Here is an 18,115-nt window from a genome sequence, read left to right as displayed (position 1 = left end):
GATAGATGTTATTCAATGCAGAAATTATTGTTATTTTACTAAAAGATAGGATAAAATGAATAGTTCTCTTCCAGGGGGAGTTTTGACAACCAACAAAACTCATTTTTCATTTGAAGAAATTGTATCAAAAAGGTGCATAGGACCTTACTTTTTTGTTCAGCTTGCCAAAATACCCCTCATTTCAATATTAAAATTTTCGACTGACTGTACAGTGAGTCAATCATTCTATCAAGGCTTGAATAATTTTGAAATTTCAATTAAATAAAAGTGGTAGAGAATAATTATCATGTAGATATCAACACCTTTATTTAAAGACATATTAACTGCATGCGTTTTCTTATTGCCGATACAGCATTGATAAAACTGTAGATGTTTATTTAGCAGTCTTAAAAAACTGTTCTAGCTGAAAAATTAATAATACATGCCACGTGTAGGCTTATGCATTCCATCAGGAAAACGAAGTTCAAAACTATGGTTTTCCTAAACATATACGTCATAAATACTAAATAATTTCAAGGATCTCAAGAGATTGCTTCTTGTATTACAGAGCACTTAAGTCACATTGTTTCCAATGATATAAGTCATGTAATAATGTTCAACAATAGCTATGGTGTGCAAAACTGCAACATCAAGCTTGCTCTCACCATGATGCAGTTTATTCAACAAGAGAATTCTAACATTCAGACAGCGGACATTCATTTCTGCCCAACGATGCAGATTTTGTGTGTTTTGAATTGTAAATTAAGTGAGTAATTGAAGAATGTTGAAGTGACACATAACCTAGCTACGTTTGGACTGTTGTAAAAATTAGAATTGGAACCGTTTTGGGCGAAAGCTGTGGTACTTTTCTGTAAGTTGTGTAATTCTGAATGATTGAACGATGCAGATTTTGGCATTAAGAAATGTATTCTAAATAAAAAACAATGTACTCTCCCCGTGATTGGTACGATACCATAAAGTCAAAGAAGAAGAAGAAGAAGCCCTTTTTGGTTAAAATCATGAACAGAGAAGACTTTAATTCCACTCTGGCGCTCGAAAGATTAATAACTACATGGAGGAAGACAAATATATAGGTCTAGTTAGCATAAAAGCTCAAACTGAGACACCAGCTGACTGGAGAGAGGTGCTTAGGAGCAGTAGAATAAAACCTTCACCCTTCCAAGTTGTGGACTGCGCTGATGAAGTCTACTTTCATAAATGAACAAAGTTTCTTTCACAGTTTTGCAACGAAAAATGTCCTATGCCGATAAGAATGATAAAAATCAACAAGAAGAACCTAATTAGTATTGAACACAATATTAATTACTCTGGGTGTTACAATAAAGATATAATTGTTCCTCCAAAGAAGAAACAAAAACGCATTGGCCTTACTGAACTGAAGAAGCAGCGATTAAATCTGCTAAATTGACTGATCTATTACATCTTACACAGTTTTTGGTCAATCCAGATACTCAGAAATTCTACAAGGAGCTACATTGTGGCTACATTTGACAATGAGTTTGTAGTTGACCCTCCCTTAGATGACGGGCGAGAATGATCAATGTCCAGTACTTTCCGAAAAAATATTATTATTCAAAGTCATATTTTTTACAGATTTATTACTTGATTTTTTTCAAATTACATTTTACAATAAAATAAGTTAATTCATTGAATACATTATTTAAACGATGTTTTCCATTTATAAAAAAGTTGGAAATTCACTTTGAATTTAGAACTATACATTTTCTCGAAAAATTGGACGCTTATCGTGACCCTTCGATTAGTAAGTATCCCAAAGGAAGGAGAATGAGCCCCCTGGTAGTTCTATGAGAAGTTTATGAAAAGAGGATGGTACAATGGTTAATTTCCAGTCAGAAGAAAGGATTTCCTATTATAAAACACAGGTAAGATTGAATTGTAACCGGCAAAATTGAATCCAGCATATTTGCTGAAATATACCTACAACATCTGGAAGAAACCAGCATTCTAAAAAACAAGTATTCTAAAAATATTATATATTGGTTCCGATATGTAGATGACGTCATAATGCTATACAAAGGCAACAGAGGACAAAGTGAGATTTTTCGAACATACATAATTTATATAAATAAAAGTATCCAATTCACATCAAAAAACGAAACAAATAATAGACTGAACTTCCTTGACCTCACAATTTCAAAGAACTCAAACAACAACATAATATGCTTTAACATATATAGAAAACTAACAATGTGAGACACCCTCATTCACCAAACATCAAATCCAACACAATCATGCTGCCTTTAAATCAATGCTCCAAAGACTGAACAACGTCTCCTTATCAAACACTGACAATGACACACAATTTAAAACAATAAAATAATTGGCTCACGCCGGTGGATATGAATCTAACCTAAAAAGACTACATTAAAACTCTAATGAAAGACTCCATTGAAAAAGTAAAATCATAACGAGAACCTACAAACGGTATAGCAAAAAATTCAACAGAGCTGGATATAGCATCGCATTTCAAACCAGAAATCAAATGAAAATTTCCTTACAAAAATCAAATAAATTTGAAATTTGGGAATCTACAAATCAGAATGCACAAACTGCCCTGAATATTACCTGGGACAGACGGGTATATCATTCAATAGGAGATAAGAAGAACACATCACCAATCCAGAACAATCAACCTTTGTTACATCATCTAAGAATCATCCTTATTGACAAAGATCTGAGAATGAACCAAGGGTAGAGGAGCATAGTGGTCCAGATATACTAAAAGAAGAAGTCAGTGCAGCTGTTAATCAGCTTAAAAATGGCAAGGCAGCTGGTCCTGACAATATCCAGGCAGAGTTTATCAAGCTGATTGATGAAGAGGGTGTGAAGTGGCTTACAGACATTTTCAATGTAGTGTACAGGTCAGGAAAAATTCCTCAAGAATGGCTCAAGTCTGAATTCATTGCACTTCCCAAGAAAGCTAGTGCCAAAGCATGCAACGATTACAGAACAATAAGCCTCATGAGTCACCTACTGAAATTGTTTCTCAAAATAATCCATAAGAGAATCTACAAACTGTGTGAGCAGCAAATTTCTCCTAATCAGTTCGGTTTCCTTAACGCTGTTGGAACGCGAGAAGCTCTGTTTGGTGTGCAGGTTCTCTTCCAGAGGTGTCGCGACGTGAATTGTGATGTGTTTGCATGTCTCATTGATTATCAGAAAGCATTTGATCGTGTCCAGCATGATAAAATGATAGAAGTGCTCAGAGACAGTGGCATTGACTCAAGAGACCTGAACATCATCATCAATTTGTACTGGAACCAGACAGCAGTTATGAGGGTGGGAGATGAGCAGACAGAGGAGGTGAAAATCTTGCGAGGTGTTAGACAAGGATGTATCTTGTCGCCCATCCTTTTCAATCTGTATTCGGAGCGTATATTTGGAGAGGCACTGGAAGATCAAGATGAAGGAATATCAGTGAATGGCAAAAGATTGAACAACATACGGTATGCAGATGACACTATTGTGTTTGCTGACTCCATTGAAGGTCTGCAACAGTTGATGGACAGAGTGGTGGAAAAGAGTTCGCAATATGGTTTAGAAATCAACACTAATAAGACAAAGCTCATGGTAATAAGCAAGGAGAATGTAGGTGGAGTACAATTGTTTGTTAATCGAGATGCAATAGAAAGAGTCTCACACTATAACTACCTGGGTACCATCATCAATGAGAAATGGAATAACACACAAGAGATAAGATGCCGCATAGAAAAAGCAAGAGTTGTCTTCAATAAATTGAGTAAGGTGTACAAGAGTCACGACCTTACTCTATTAACTAAATTGAGACTATTGCGTTGCTATGTGTTCTCCGTTCTGTTGTATGGGGTAGAAGCATGGACCCTCACAAAAGAAACAATGGTAAAGATTGAAGCTTTTGAACTCTGGCTGTACAGAAGAATGCTGAAAATATCCTGGACGCAAAAAGTTACTAATCAAGAGGTTCTCAGGAGAATGAATAAAGAACCGGAGCTCCTGAATACCATTAAAAGTAGAAAACTCCAATACCTCGGCCACATTATGAGGAATAGCTCAAGATACACACTTCTGCAAGAGATCCTTCAAGGAAAAATCAACGGAAAAAGGGGACCTGGCAGAAGGAGAATTTCATGGCTGGCAAATCTGAGGCTATGGTTTCACCAGTCATCTGCAGAGCTGTTCCGTAGTGCCGTCAACAAGATCAGGATAGCCATTATGATCGCCAACATCCGAAACGGAGCAGGCACGTGAAGAAGAAGAAGACACAATATTAGGAGCCCGTTCGGAACTCGGCCGACAGCAACCCGTTCACCGAAATGCTCTGACTGTACAACCTCATAGGCTTGCTATATTTGAAAAAAATAGTTACAAATAATGATACAAAGTTTCTGAATAAACTACCTAGTTATTTAGATCATAGGAAAATAAAATCTTAAAAATATTTAGGCCGGGTTGCACAAATCCGGTTGAATTTAACCGTGATCAAATTCACAAGAACCAATCAGAGAAGATCTTTTTGATAAGGCGCATGTTAAAAAATATTTTGTTAAAAAATATTGTTTTAAACATATATAAAAACGGAGGAATTATATTCTGATCCTTTTTCCTGAAAATATATTCATATAAATAATTGGACTGAGATTACTAAGACTTAATTGAATGAAAGTGAATATAACCTTATTTTAGACTAAATTATCATATTTTCCAAATTCAATAGGGAAGCAGCTTTGGGTTTAAACCTTTACAAAGATTATTGAATCATGTACGTACAAATAGGCAAACAAATAAAATAATAAAACTGATAAAACCGTTGTCTCACTTCCAATCCGCTGATCTTCAACAAAATCGATGATAATCCTCATCGACTGCTGTCCAAGCTGCCAGGCTCTGCCTTCTGAGCAGAAGCAGCAACTCCCAACTGAGCTCACTGTAGTCCTGCCTGCAGTCATCAGCCATAATCAGCCTCATCCTCTTCAAACAGCACTGCAAAAATACATCAAATATTATAATTAAATATATTCAATATTATGTATAATTGAATTGTAATTGAAACTTGTTTATAATTGCATTATTTCAATATTATTGAATTATTCACATTCATGAAATTTTAGTGTTAGGATGAATCAACATCAAGACAATGTTAAGATTGACAAATTAACTATCATTCTAATGTTTAGATAAATTCAATGTTGGACGAAATAATGTTATAGCCTACACATAAAAAACATCAATCACTGTTGTTGTTGGCTATTTGAATCGTGTTATTGTAATCTAATTCATAATAATTGAGATAGAATTTTAATAATATTCATAATTGAACGAGCGTTAGCGAGTTCTTACTTTTGACTTACTGAAGGTCAAAGTCGTTGTCTGTCTGTTTGTAGGTTCTACAATAACTTTAGAAAGAATTGATCAATCAGCTTCAAATTTTCACGTATTCTTCCAACGTTTTACAGCTCAAGTTCGTTGGAAAACTTAATTGACTCACTCCTTCGTCCATTTTCAGGATATAAAAATAACATTGAAAGTGCATAAGAAAAAAATTGTTGTCATTTATCAGTCAGATGAAGAATTCATTGCATGCAATTCAATTACTAGTTTTTCCATTCATAACATCAGCTGAGGCTATTTGAGAGCTATCACACAGAGCAATGTACTTAGAATACAGGTATTCTAGGTACCTTGACACAGACAGACAGACACATCAACAAACTGATACGGGTTGAGATATCTATGTGCGGTTTTCGTCAATCATTTTCTCTTGGAACTCTGTATTGAAATCATGTATCACATGACAAAAAATAATTTGGATTCATGTTATGAGGGTCAAATATGTTGAAGCGACAGAGTAATTTGATAAAAATAAAACCTATATATCTGTTTCCATAATTTTCACCAAGTCTGTATAATTGAATGTTGCGGGTTCCAAAGATTAAAATACTACAATTCATGAGCGAATTATCCAACCCAGGAGGTCAATAGTATACATGGAAATTTAATTGATAAGTTCAAGTAATTGTAAATAAATTAAAAATTACTTTGACACTTCAATCTTTGAACACTTTTCAACTATTTGGTACGAAGTGGAAACAATAACAAAAACTCACATTTGTGCCATCAACATCGACTCCTGGGAAAACATCATCCAGGGCTATCCTTCAGCCATGTCTCAAAATATGACATGAAAGATTTCATATTGGATCCTCCTTCATAATCTCCGACACGTTTTGCACGATACATTTGTTCTCCTCTCCTTGAAAGAAAGCCTGAAAACACAAGTAGACATTTGCTATTTTACTTATTTGCATAAACAGAATATAGTTTACACAAAAATCTATGGATTTGATTGGTGTAAAACTATATTTCAAATTAAAATTATAACAACGAATATAACAACTTCGATGATGTATAACCGATGTTAGTATTGTCATAAACCATGGGTTTTGACAGCTCCTCGAGCACATCAAAATTTAAATTTATTTTCTTTTTCAATTTTCAATATTAAAATCAGGATCACCAGAAAGCCAAATTTCGCTGACTGAATGAAAAATCGCGGAGCTTCAGAGTGGTGGAACATTCCAGTTTCCCCACCAGCCGGCATTTTCATATTAGATTTTCCCACTTTTTCAATTTTTTCGAGCGAGTATCTCTTGTGCCGCTCCTCCGAACACCCAGAGACTGACTAGCCAGGACCTGGACCTTCCTCTAGACCTCACCTTCCAGCCAGAACTGACGAGATGGTCATCACGAAGTGGATTGGTATCGTACTCAATTAATTTATCTATTTATTAGTAGTTATAAAGTCATTTTGTTTTTCTTTTATATGAATTTAAAAATAATGAATGAAATGTAGAGAATTTTAACAAAGAGGAAAATCCTCACAATATTAAATAAATACTTTTAAAAATTGAAACTCTTTTTTATATAAAACTAGTCGTCAGGCTCGCTTCGCTCGCCATATCCGTCTAGCCACCGACTGGATCGTCCAAAAATGAGATCAGCGGGCTCGCTTCGCTCGACTGCATTTTTCATTTGAGCTTGCTTCATTTCATCAAAATTCAAAGTACTGAAAAAGCGCAGAAAAGCTGAGAAAAACGTTGGGAAAACGCTGATTTTGGGCGTATCTTTGATGAAATATTAAAGTCACCTCATCACAAAATTTTTAGACCCTAGCTAAACCTCTGTACCAAATTTGAACATTTTCTGTCTATTACTTGATGAAAGAACTGAGAAAACGCAAAAAACCGCTAATTTTGGGCGTATCTTTGGCGTTATTTCAAATTCTTTCTAACACAACATTATTACACCATAGCTTAGCTTCTGTACTAAATTTGAACAATTTCTGTTCATTTGTTTTCGATAGATCTGAGAAAAGCAAAAAAAAACGCTAATTTTGGGCGTATCTTTGACGTTATTGCAAATTCCTTCTAACACAACATTATTCTACCAAGCGATACCAAGAAAAACAAATCTTCGCGATGTTTCCAATTTTATCATAAAAGTTAAATTTCCTTTTAATCATTCAACCATGAAGCTTTTCTATTACTACTAGGATATCGGGGATGATATTCTACATCCAATTCTGACGTTGAATTGGAAATTTTAGAAAGTTGCAATTTTACACGATTCGGCAACCCTGTAGTTTCTTCGGATGGAGGGCCAAGTCTCAACTTATTTTACACAAACTATAGGAGGAGAACACATAAAAAGTCTCCATTCCTAACTCATGTGCTCAGGGGATGAGGGTGGTTGCATTTTTCAGTGTTTTGCTTGCACGCTCATATCTTGAGAACAATGCGTTCATCTCACATAACTAAAATGTAATTTTAGTGAAATTTGTTGCAGCAATGAAAATTTCACCCCCTACATTGAAGCTGCTATAACAATGGAAGGAAAACTTGGAATAGTGAAATAATACATCATTTCAAAGAGAATTCAATGCTCTACAAACTTAAGATAAGCATCAGTTTTTATGATGCATTGTTGGTGAGTTATAAGCCCTGAAAGGGCAAAACATTGGATAAAAACCTGTTATTTTAACAATTACACACCTTTAAGAGCGAATATCTCGGGTAGTGATGTAAAATTCCCGGGAATTTAAGATCGAGGAAATATTCCCAGGGAATTTAAGGGAAATATTCCCAAAAATCATGAATTCCCGGGAATTTATGAAAACTTAAGAAAATTTATGATTTCTTTCATAGAAAATTACCGAAAAATACGTTTTTTGTTAAACAAGGTCTCAATTACCAGTTATACAGGGTGATTCATAATTATGGTAAAATAATTTAATACGTGATAGTAGAGGTAAAAGTAAGAAAAAACGTTCTTATAAACATATATCCACAAACACTTCATTAGCAAGATATACAGAGTGAAAGATTTTGCCTGGAATTCAGTTCCTCTGGTGAAATACACCAATGCTGAATTGTTTGGGGACTAGTTTTTGAAAAACTTATGCTGGATTCATATGGAAAAATTGAATAAAACTAGTCTGGAAGCTGTAGTGTGAGTAGTTTTTGAGAAAAAAGTTGAAATATACAAAAAATCCAAGTAGAAAAACACAGACTTCTACGTTTGATGCCCAATAACTTTCTTTAATGACCAGTAAACAAATAATTTTTCGCAATAAAAATTGTAGAGAATTTAATTCTGAAAAGAATGATGTGAGCTGTGTGAACTGAATTCGAATAAATGTTGGATAAAATGTATTCTTATGTAGTACATTACACCACAAAAATTTGCTGTTTTATGAGGAGAGAACTAATAACTCATAGGTTGTAGCTGATTGCAAATAGAACATGGATTTTAATAACAGCTGTTCCAAAACAGCTGATTTATTTTGTTTTAAATGAGAAAATATTTAAAAGAAATTATCAGCTGAAAATTATTTTCAGAAATATTTTAGCTCACTGTTGAACAAAAAAACAAACTGTAAGTTAGGCCTACTGTACCCTCGCTGTGTTTTTTGTTTAATCTAACCAGTTATGTGTAACCATTTCACTTTGCTTTTGTGTAAGTGTTAACTTTTCAAAAAATTGCAGGTAATTTTAGACATTATTCAGACTCCGAATTAGCTGACATGCATTTAATGTATGGAATGGGACACTACTGTAACAGTACTGGAGCAAGACGTTTGTATCAAGAGAACTTTCCTAACCGAGTGTGTCCAAGTTCAAGGTTTTTTGCCACTATTCATCAACGTCTGTCTGAAACAGATTCTTTGATATCCAAAGAGCACATTTATGCAGGCAGACCCCGATCTACTATGACTGTTGAGTAAGAAGAACAAGTTCTTAATGAAATTTATGAAGATCCAGAGAAGAGCACAAGAGAATTGTCAGTGCAGTTTAATGTCAATCAATCTATTATTTGAAGGATACTAAAAGAGCAACAATTACATCCATACCACCTCCAGAAAGTTCATACTCTATTGCCACGAGACTGTATTCCCCGTGCTGGTATTTGCCGATGGTTTTTAGTAAAACTTGTTTACCCAAACTTTTTAACAACCGTTTTATTTACCAACGAGGCACACTCTACAAGAACAGCTATCGTTAACGTCCACAACCAACATATTTGGGCAGCTGAGAATCCTCATGCCATCAATCCTAATCTTCCACAACATCAGTTTTCAGTAAACATTTGGGCAGGAATCATAGGAGATCATCTACTTCTGTTTGAGCTTCCTCCCAGGCTTAATGGCATAATCTACTAGTCTTTTGGTATAAGTTTAATGTCATTTAGATATGCTACTTTCATATAAAAAACTCTTAATAAAAAAACGAATATTTTATTTGCAATCAGCTACAACTTATGAGTTATTAATTATTAGTTCTCTCCTCATAAAACAGCCAATTTTTGTGGTGTAATGTACTACATAAGAATACATTTTATTCAACTTTTATTTAAATTCAGTTTACACAGCTTACATAGTTCTTTCCAGAATTAAATTCTCTACAATTTTTATTGCGAAAAATTATTTGTTTACTGGTCATTAAAGAAAGTTATTGGGCATCAAACGTAGAAGTCTGTGTTTTTCTACTTAGATTTTTTGTATATTTCAACTTTTTTCTCAAAAACTACTCACAGTACAGCATCCAAACTAGTTTTATTCAATTTTTCAGATATTTTTCCATATGAATCCAGCTTAAGTTTTTCAAAAACTAGTCCCCAAACAATTCATCATCGGTGTATTTCACCAGAGGAACTAAATTCCCGGCGAAATCTTTCACCCTGTATAGCTCGCTAATGAAGCGTTTATGGATATATGTTTATAAGAACTTTTTTCTTATTTTTACCTCTACTATCACGTATTAGATTATTTTACCATAATTAAGAATCACCCTGTATAACAGATTTATGTAAGAAATATAAAGATGAATAACTTATAAATTGTAGTAAGTTCAAAGAAAACAGTAATTTGAAGTTCATAGACTGAAAGGAGAAATGAGCACTCAACAAATCCATTCAATTGCACCACTATTAACATGCTACTTTCATGCATTACAAGTTGAATAAGATTTTTTTTACTTACTAATAAATGCCTTTAAATCACTTTTTGTGTATTTGAGAAGTTGATATTGTGGTAATTATTCATATTGAATGAAAAAGACTAAGAAATTATCAAAAAACCACAGATTTATTGATACTTAGAAAGACTGGTTTCGGTTATTACACCATTGTCAATCTCTGATAAACTAAATCTAAATACAAGAGCAGCAGAATTTATACTAGTAGGCGAGTACTGCTATTGGTCAAGAGCATGAACGCCTGCCATTGGCCCAGCTAGACAGTCTCCTCCCACTCAACGGTGTGACAAAATGGCGTCTTAAGCAACAGAATCGCCATGATAACAAAATTTACTTTCAGTAAAAAATAAGAACCAAGAAAACAAGTGTTAATAAAACAAATATGTAAATGGAAAAACTATTTACTAATGTATGCTTACAATTTTATGATAAAACTTAATTCGTAGTGTTGTATTGGTTGAAATGAATCTGGTCATTTAAACTATACTAGGAATTCTCCTTAATTACTCTTGTTATTTCTAAAGCCTCCAGAATATTCAAAGATCTGCCCTTTGTTATTATCATGTAACATATAAAATAAATATATCATGTAACATTATCATGTATCATATAACTCAACATTATCCTTAACTGTGAACTTGTTTGTCATCAAATATCAAATAAATGTCATCAAATGTTCTGCAAAGTTAGATTCCCCATTTTGTTTATTCCAATCTCTGATGTGTTCTTTAATTCTACTTTTGGAACTTCTACCAGTTTGGCCCACATAACAAGCATTACAATCACCACATTTAAGTTTGCACACCCCACTTTTATCCCAAATATCAATTTTGTCTTTACTCCAGCTAAATAGACTATTTAAAATCGGTTTGGTCTTGAAAGCAACATGAAATCCATTCCTCTTCAATTCCCTATCTATCCTGAGAAATAGGATGACAAGAATGAAAAGGAATGATAACATCAGTATGGGTTGGTTGGTTTTCTGAAAATAGAAAACTTGTGCAAACCAGTGCTATGATCTATTCTTAAATCTAGAAAATTCAATACACAATCCTGTTCTACTGTTCACTGTAGAGGTAGCACAGGATTGTGTATTGAATTTTCTAGATTTAAGAATATATCATAGCACTGGTTTTCACAAGTTTTCTATTTTCAGAAAACCAACCCATACTGATGTTATCATTCCTCTTCATTCTTGTCATCCTATTTCTCACAAACTTGCTGCTATCAATAGCATGGTCTATAGAGCACTAACAATACCTATGAGCCATCATGATTTTGATATTGAGATCACTAAAATTAAACAGATAGCTGTTACAAATGGGTATGAAGAAAGTATGGTGGACAGATTAATGAGTAAAACTAATAGACAAATTTCAAACAATTCCAGCGTTGTAGGCTCAAACTGTGAGGAGAAGACTTGGATAACAATCCCATATTTAGGCCTTGTATCTGATAAGATAGGTAGGGAATTGAAGAGGAATGGATTTCATGTTGCTTTCAAGACTAATAACACAGGGGGTAGGAGTGAGGACTTATGTGGGAGTGAGGTGATATGTTTATCACCTTACTACCCTTAGAAGAGCTACGGGGTCAAAAATTGTGTTCCAAAATTTCCCCTCTATAATCTTTCATTGACTGGACTATACGAGTATTTAAATGACAGTGAGTGAGTGAGCAAAAACAGGCTCAAATAATGATGATTTATTGATTATATAAATGTAAAATGTGGCTGAGCTTGATCAATATCAAATAGAATGATGATTTATTGATTGTATTGATGTAAAATATGAGTGGGACTGTGGAGAATTCGTAAAAGTGTGAAATTATACATCAAATTGAAGAGAATTTGATGCTCTATAAGCTTATAATCAGCATGGATTTTTGCAATCGATTTTTTAAAAGTTATAATAGCAATAATAGAAAAAAATTGGTGGCAAACGTGTTTTTTTTAATGTCACACCTTCAAGAGTGGATATCTCGAGAACTAGAAGAGATATAAAAAAGTTGTGGGATGAGTATTGTAGGAAATTAAGTAAGCTATAATTTGTTATATAACAGTCAAGTCCTTCGGATACACAGTTTTTCAGTTTTATGCGAGAAATCAAAAAATGAAAATTATAGACGAATTAGCTTACTGAGCTCTCTATCCAAAATAATGGAAAACTTTCAAGAGCCCAAGTTGTGAAATTCTTCGATTTTAATAAAATAATAGAGGAATTTCAATTTGGATTCCAAAGTAACAGAAGTACCGATGACGCCCTAGATAAAGTTATCTAACGCCGGCGTTAGTTATCTGACACGACGTCAGATCTACTGAATAAGGTAGAAAATAATACTAAATGAATAATAAAAAGACTCTTGGGCCAATTGGGGAATTAATCCGAACATCATAAATAACATGCTCCATATGCCCCAAACATCATAAATAACATTCCGAATATAGTCCAGTCACAAGGTACTTTTTGTTGGAAAAAACTGTTGAACGTGTAAAATGTTTCATGCAATAATTCTGGAGTATTGGACATCCTGAATACAAAAATATAGCCATAGAGCTTTTTACACAATACCCCAAAACCATGGTTTTTCTGTTCCTTTTGCATTCTTTGAGATTTTCGCCGCATCAAGCCATCGGTCAGAAAAAAATCACTCCCGTCTTTCTTTAGATGATAAAATTTCGAATAAAGTGCTAAACATATTAAACATATTGCTAAATAGTTTAAACTATAGGCTATATAATATTTTCGGTCACATAATTCTGCAACCTTCAGTTTTAATTAGGTGGGAACTAGAGCTAGCCTGCTTCTGGGGCCCGTTTCACAAAGGTACAAGTAGGTTACAAGTCTTGTTGCCAACCATGGTTTTGGAGAACAGCTGATTACAAGCGTTTCACAAAAGCATAATTGTAAACTTGTAGTTACAATAAATTTCTACAAGTTTACAAGAAGTGATTTGCTTGTTACAAACAAGTGTTTCACAAAGATTTTCATTGTAGCCAACAATTTTTGTCGAAATTACTTGTTCGTAACTATGAAATTTCTACCGAAATGGAAAGCTATGTAAAGGATTTACAAGTGATCATTAAAATAATTTTAAATATTCAATAAATATTTTTAATAATCAAAAATGCCCTATATTCCTCTAAAATTCATTATTTGGAAATATATGCATCAGGAAATTAAATTTAATAAATTTCCAAAATAGTTATTAATGTGTTACCTCATAGGTTATGTGTACTATAGTATATATACACAGTATATATACTATATATAGTAAATTTACTATATATATATACAGAGTACATATACTGTGTAGGTTACAAATTCTGCAATAAATGAAGTAGACTGTACAAAAAACATTATATTGATTTCAAATATTTTCAAAGTAATTATTGAAAAGTACAAGTAACCTTTATAAAGGATGAAAAAGAGAAATCATCATGAAGATATATTTACTAGATTATATTTACTATTGAAGTACTTGTAGACTTGTAAAATTGTAAACTTGTAGACCATACATTTTTGTGAAACGTGAGTACTTGTAAACTTGTAACTACAAGTACTTGTTCGTAACCATGGTTGGTAACAATACTTGTACCTTTGTGAAATAGGCCCCTGGTGGCGAACATCTAAATGTCACTGACTTTTCATATTTTCTGCCACATTATGTTGTACATATTAAATGTAACATGTGTTGATGAGTATATTATAATTATGTATGCTGTTGTGGATTAACCTGTACTTGTGTTCAAATTGTTCGCACTGGGACCGCCGCCAAACAGTCATGGGAAGTGAGTAAACTGCGCTCATCCATCAGACTGCTTATCCTCTCCCAGACTATGTGAGCCCACCCTGAAAAACATGATGGAGGCACCTGCATTTAATTGTTGGAAAAATTATGTCACCAATTTTATGTTTATCATAGACTGATAAAGTTGAGCGCAAACTCCTGTCACATAAAAAGCCAAGAGATTAATGAAAACTTATGTAAATTTAGATTATTCTTTTTAGTCGGCTGGGAAACGTTGGTTTTCACATTACACAATGAAGCACACTGCCGGTAATTCATGGATACTTGATATTTGAGTTGGTGATTTTACTAAAACTTTTATTGTGTTACATTCTTATTTTCTTTTGAATTTCCATCCATTGATGATTGTACTTTCAAACGGAGCTTGGTTTCCAGATATTTACTTATAGAAATTGCTTTCAAGGACATTTTTATCAATGCATGGTCAACGTCATATAAAAAATGTCAAACACACAAAATTAAAATAGTTTAGTAAATAAGTTGTGGAGAAAGTACGAGTAACACTACTATACAATAGAAAAACAGTAAAATACAGTTGACACCAGAAAGATCTATAACAGATTCTGGCAAGCAATCATAACTGTATATAACCCGCTTTTTCAAGATCGTGCAAATTGCAGTTGCTCAGTTCTTAGGTGATTTTTGTGCCTCGTGTTGTAATTCTTCATTATTATAGACTGGCCACCAACGATACTATGTGATGAGCGATATGCATGTCTGACAACATTTCTCAAGAACACACTAACGCTACGATGTTTAGCCTACATCAGTCGAAAATACTTATTTTATGTTTCTCACATAAAATAAACCGCTGCACAATCACAAATGATAATGATACAAGAATAATTTGAACTTAAAATAGAACAGCGACGAAATAAGCGATGAAGAATCGTAGACACAAGAACCAACCTCAAATTGACGGCCAGGATTGTCAAGACGACTAAGGTGTTGCACCCTTCAGTCTACCAGTACTACCTAGTCACGGGTTCGAATCCCGGCGCTGGGAATGGGCGTTTGATCACCTTATCAAATCACCACTTCCAACTATCCACGGACAAGCGGAAAGCTGATGTGGGCATCATTCGCGATAGAAAAAAGTGGTAGGCAGCCATTCTTTTCTTCTCCATTCGGTCCAACTTGAAGGCCCAGTGACGCAATTCAACTGAAGAAAGGCCTTACAAGTGGAATTGATTGAAAAATTATTTAATGATTTGCGTGTCTACTTACGTGATTGAAGCCAATGGCCGTATCCACCAGTAACTGATTAGCTACTGCCAGAATAGTTTGAATGCCATCCACATGCAACTTCTGACACTAATGGGTTTGTCTCCCTAAAAAAACACGAGTGTCTACAACTGGTGCTTTTGTCACAAAAACCTTCGAACCAAGGCACCAGAAGGCCAAAAATCAGCATTGAACAATTTATCTACAGATTCGGTAGGAACTATAATCTTAAATGATTTATAATTTTCAAACTTTGTTCGAAGTTCAATGCATTCAATTTTATTCTCTCTATCAGTCAAAATTTTTTACCGAGTCGATAGATTCACTTTTATTAATTCTAGATGGAAAAATTTCACTAGTAGGCCTATCTTTAATCTTTTCATTAATGCTAAGTCCGGTATCTTTTCCAGTACATAGAACCGCATCATGGGTTAAACACTTATTTACCGGGTTTAATGTCGATATTTTACGTTTTACATTTACGATTTTACCAGGATGTAACTCTCTTTTCTCAGATTTAAAATTCGAAATGGATTTTAATTTTATCCCAACTCTAGCCTATCACTAATATAGTAGGAAACGTTTGAATAATCACGAAGCTGCACGTTTAGCTTAGCAGTATACAACTTGGAACTTGCTTGTTGTGGGTTTTGATGACGAAAACTTGGAAACTTTCTACAATTTTAACCCTAGGTATCATTTAAATTTGCATACTTCTCACTTATTTCGTTTAATTTATCTAAAATTTTGTTGAATTGAATATCTTTTTGACTTTCACGCTATGGTTTTTCATGCTTTGAGATCATGTTCTTAATCTTAAAATTGTACTCGTTACAATACCATGAAATTTTTTCACCTAGGTCATGTTACGGTAATTATTTATGGGTAACTTTGCACATTTCATATGATTACAACAAAACCGAATTCAATTGCCATATTCAATTAAATAAAGTACGGTAGAATATGCATGTAGACTTTGTATAAGTTAGCCTACTTATTACCTACAAAAACAGAGAAAAAATAAACAATTCGGCACAAACATGAAATCACAACTAATTTGTAGCATACTTTCAAATTTTGATAGGCCTACAAGTTGTATTACCTTGATAATCCATCCAAGTTGTTACCCTAATCTATTATTGGATTTTGCTAAACTGTACCTACCTGATGTAGCCTAAAATCAATTACGGACATTACGATATTCTATTGATTTTCGTTATTCTCAACAAACCAAACCGACCGGCAGTTGTTTTGTAAAAAAGTACAGTTAATCATCTATTTCATTTTAAGAGTGAAATTCTATGACGAATTTTGAACACCTATCATATAATATGCCTTTAACATTTACCCCTACCCCTCTTACTGCAATATTTATTTCAAGCAAAAAGTTAATAAAAAAGATTCCCATGCTGAAGTCTTATGCTAGCCACTAACGGAAGTACATGCCTAATAAACATGCATGTTTATCATGCGGCATGCGCGCACACACACTATCATGTCATAATGCAAGTTTTGTCATCAGCAAAATGCTTCTAAAATAAACAAATAATAACAATAATTAAGCCACTGGAAAATTACAAAATTATAAAAGAGATAATATTATCAAACTCAAATAGAGCAGCAAAGAAAAAATAAACAAGAAAAAATCGGAGATACAAAAGCCTCACCTCAAAGGATTTTGATTTGATGACGATAAAATTGTTTAATGAAATATATTTAATATAGAAATGACTGACAATAAAAAGTACAATACGCTATGGTAGCTTATGTACTGCGCATGGTTCTACGGTCTACCAACAAGCAGGATGATTCTTTTGTTGAAAATGGAAATTAGATTGTCAAACTCCCTGAAATTATTCTAAAATGCAACTTACGTTTTAAACTGTCATTATTGTAGCCGTTTTTGCAACTATTGGAAGGTACACCGGAAAGTTAGCCTAGAGTTTACCAAAATCATTTTTCTATAAAAAAAAACAAATAATTCCGAATGGTTTTAGCATAGTAAATAGAATATATATGGTATATTTTCATAGAATAACAAATAGGAAATAGAATATATTTATGGTATATTTTTATAGAATAACAATAGGTCTAACTCAAGTTACTATACATACCATTTTAAAGTCATTTCCAGGAATAGTTGTTTCCTCTTATTATAGGCCAATTACAATTTGCACTTTCTATTAGGCTATTGTTTTTGTTCAAGGTGTTAATTAAATTGTAATGTGACTTTCAATAATGTAATTACTTTATTTTAATCTTGAAGTATAAAACAAAACATGCATCAACATCAACCGTCATGAAACTGAACATGTGAAACTGTGTGTGTGTTTAATCAGTGTTGCCAATGTCAATAGATAAATAATTATGCGGAATCAACCCAAAAACATGGAATTTATTATGAACTGAAATCCTCTGGAAAATCCCGGTAGTAAAATGATGATTTCTCTTGATTTTAAATGGTTATTGAATGTGAATGTTTTTAGGATTTTATGAATTTTTCTGACCCTGCCCCTGCAACACATTTTCAAGTGAAAACTTTCCGTAAAGAG

At 33.5% G+C, this 18,115-nt stretch overlaps 1 long non-coding RNA gene across 2 annotated transcripts; it reads right to left on the bottom strand.

Annotated features, from left to right (window-relative positions):
• Positions 1-4,538: 4,538 nt before the first annotated feature.
• On the bottom strand, positions 4,539-17,876 carry LOC111056366. Of its 2 annotated transcripts, XR_005573782.1 has the most exons (5): positions 17,678-17,846; positions 15,567-15,670; positions 14,265-14,380; positions 6,105-6,263; positions 4,539-4,980 (listed from the first exon to the last, which is right to left on the bottom strand). It is a non-coding gene; the product is annotated as an uncharacterized LOC111056366 (long non-coding RNA). The 2 variants fall into 2 exon arrangements; XR_002606438.2 differs by lacking the exon at positions 15,567-15,670 and having other exon boundaries at positions 17,678-17,876.
• Positions 17,877-18,115: the final 239 nt, after the last annotated feature.

This window comes from Nilaparvata lugens, unplaced genomic scaffold, assembly GCF_014356525.2.
Source record: "Nilaparvata lugens isolate BPH unplaced genomic scaffold, ASM1435652v1 scaffold4577, whole genome shotgun sequence".
NCBI lineage: Eukaryota > Metazoa > Arthropoda > Insecta > Hemiptera > Delphacidae > Nilaparvata > Nilaparvata lugens.
Note: the sequence above shows the minus strand (reverse complement) of the source record. Positions and strands in the feature narration are given on the sequence as shown.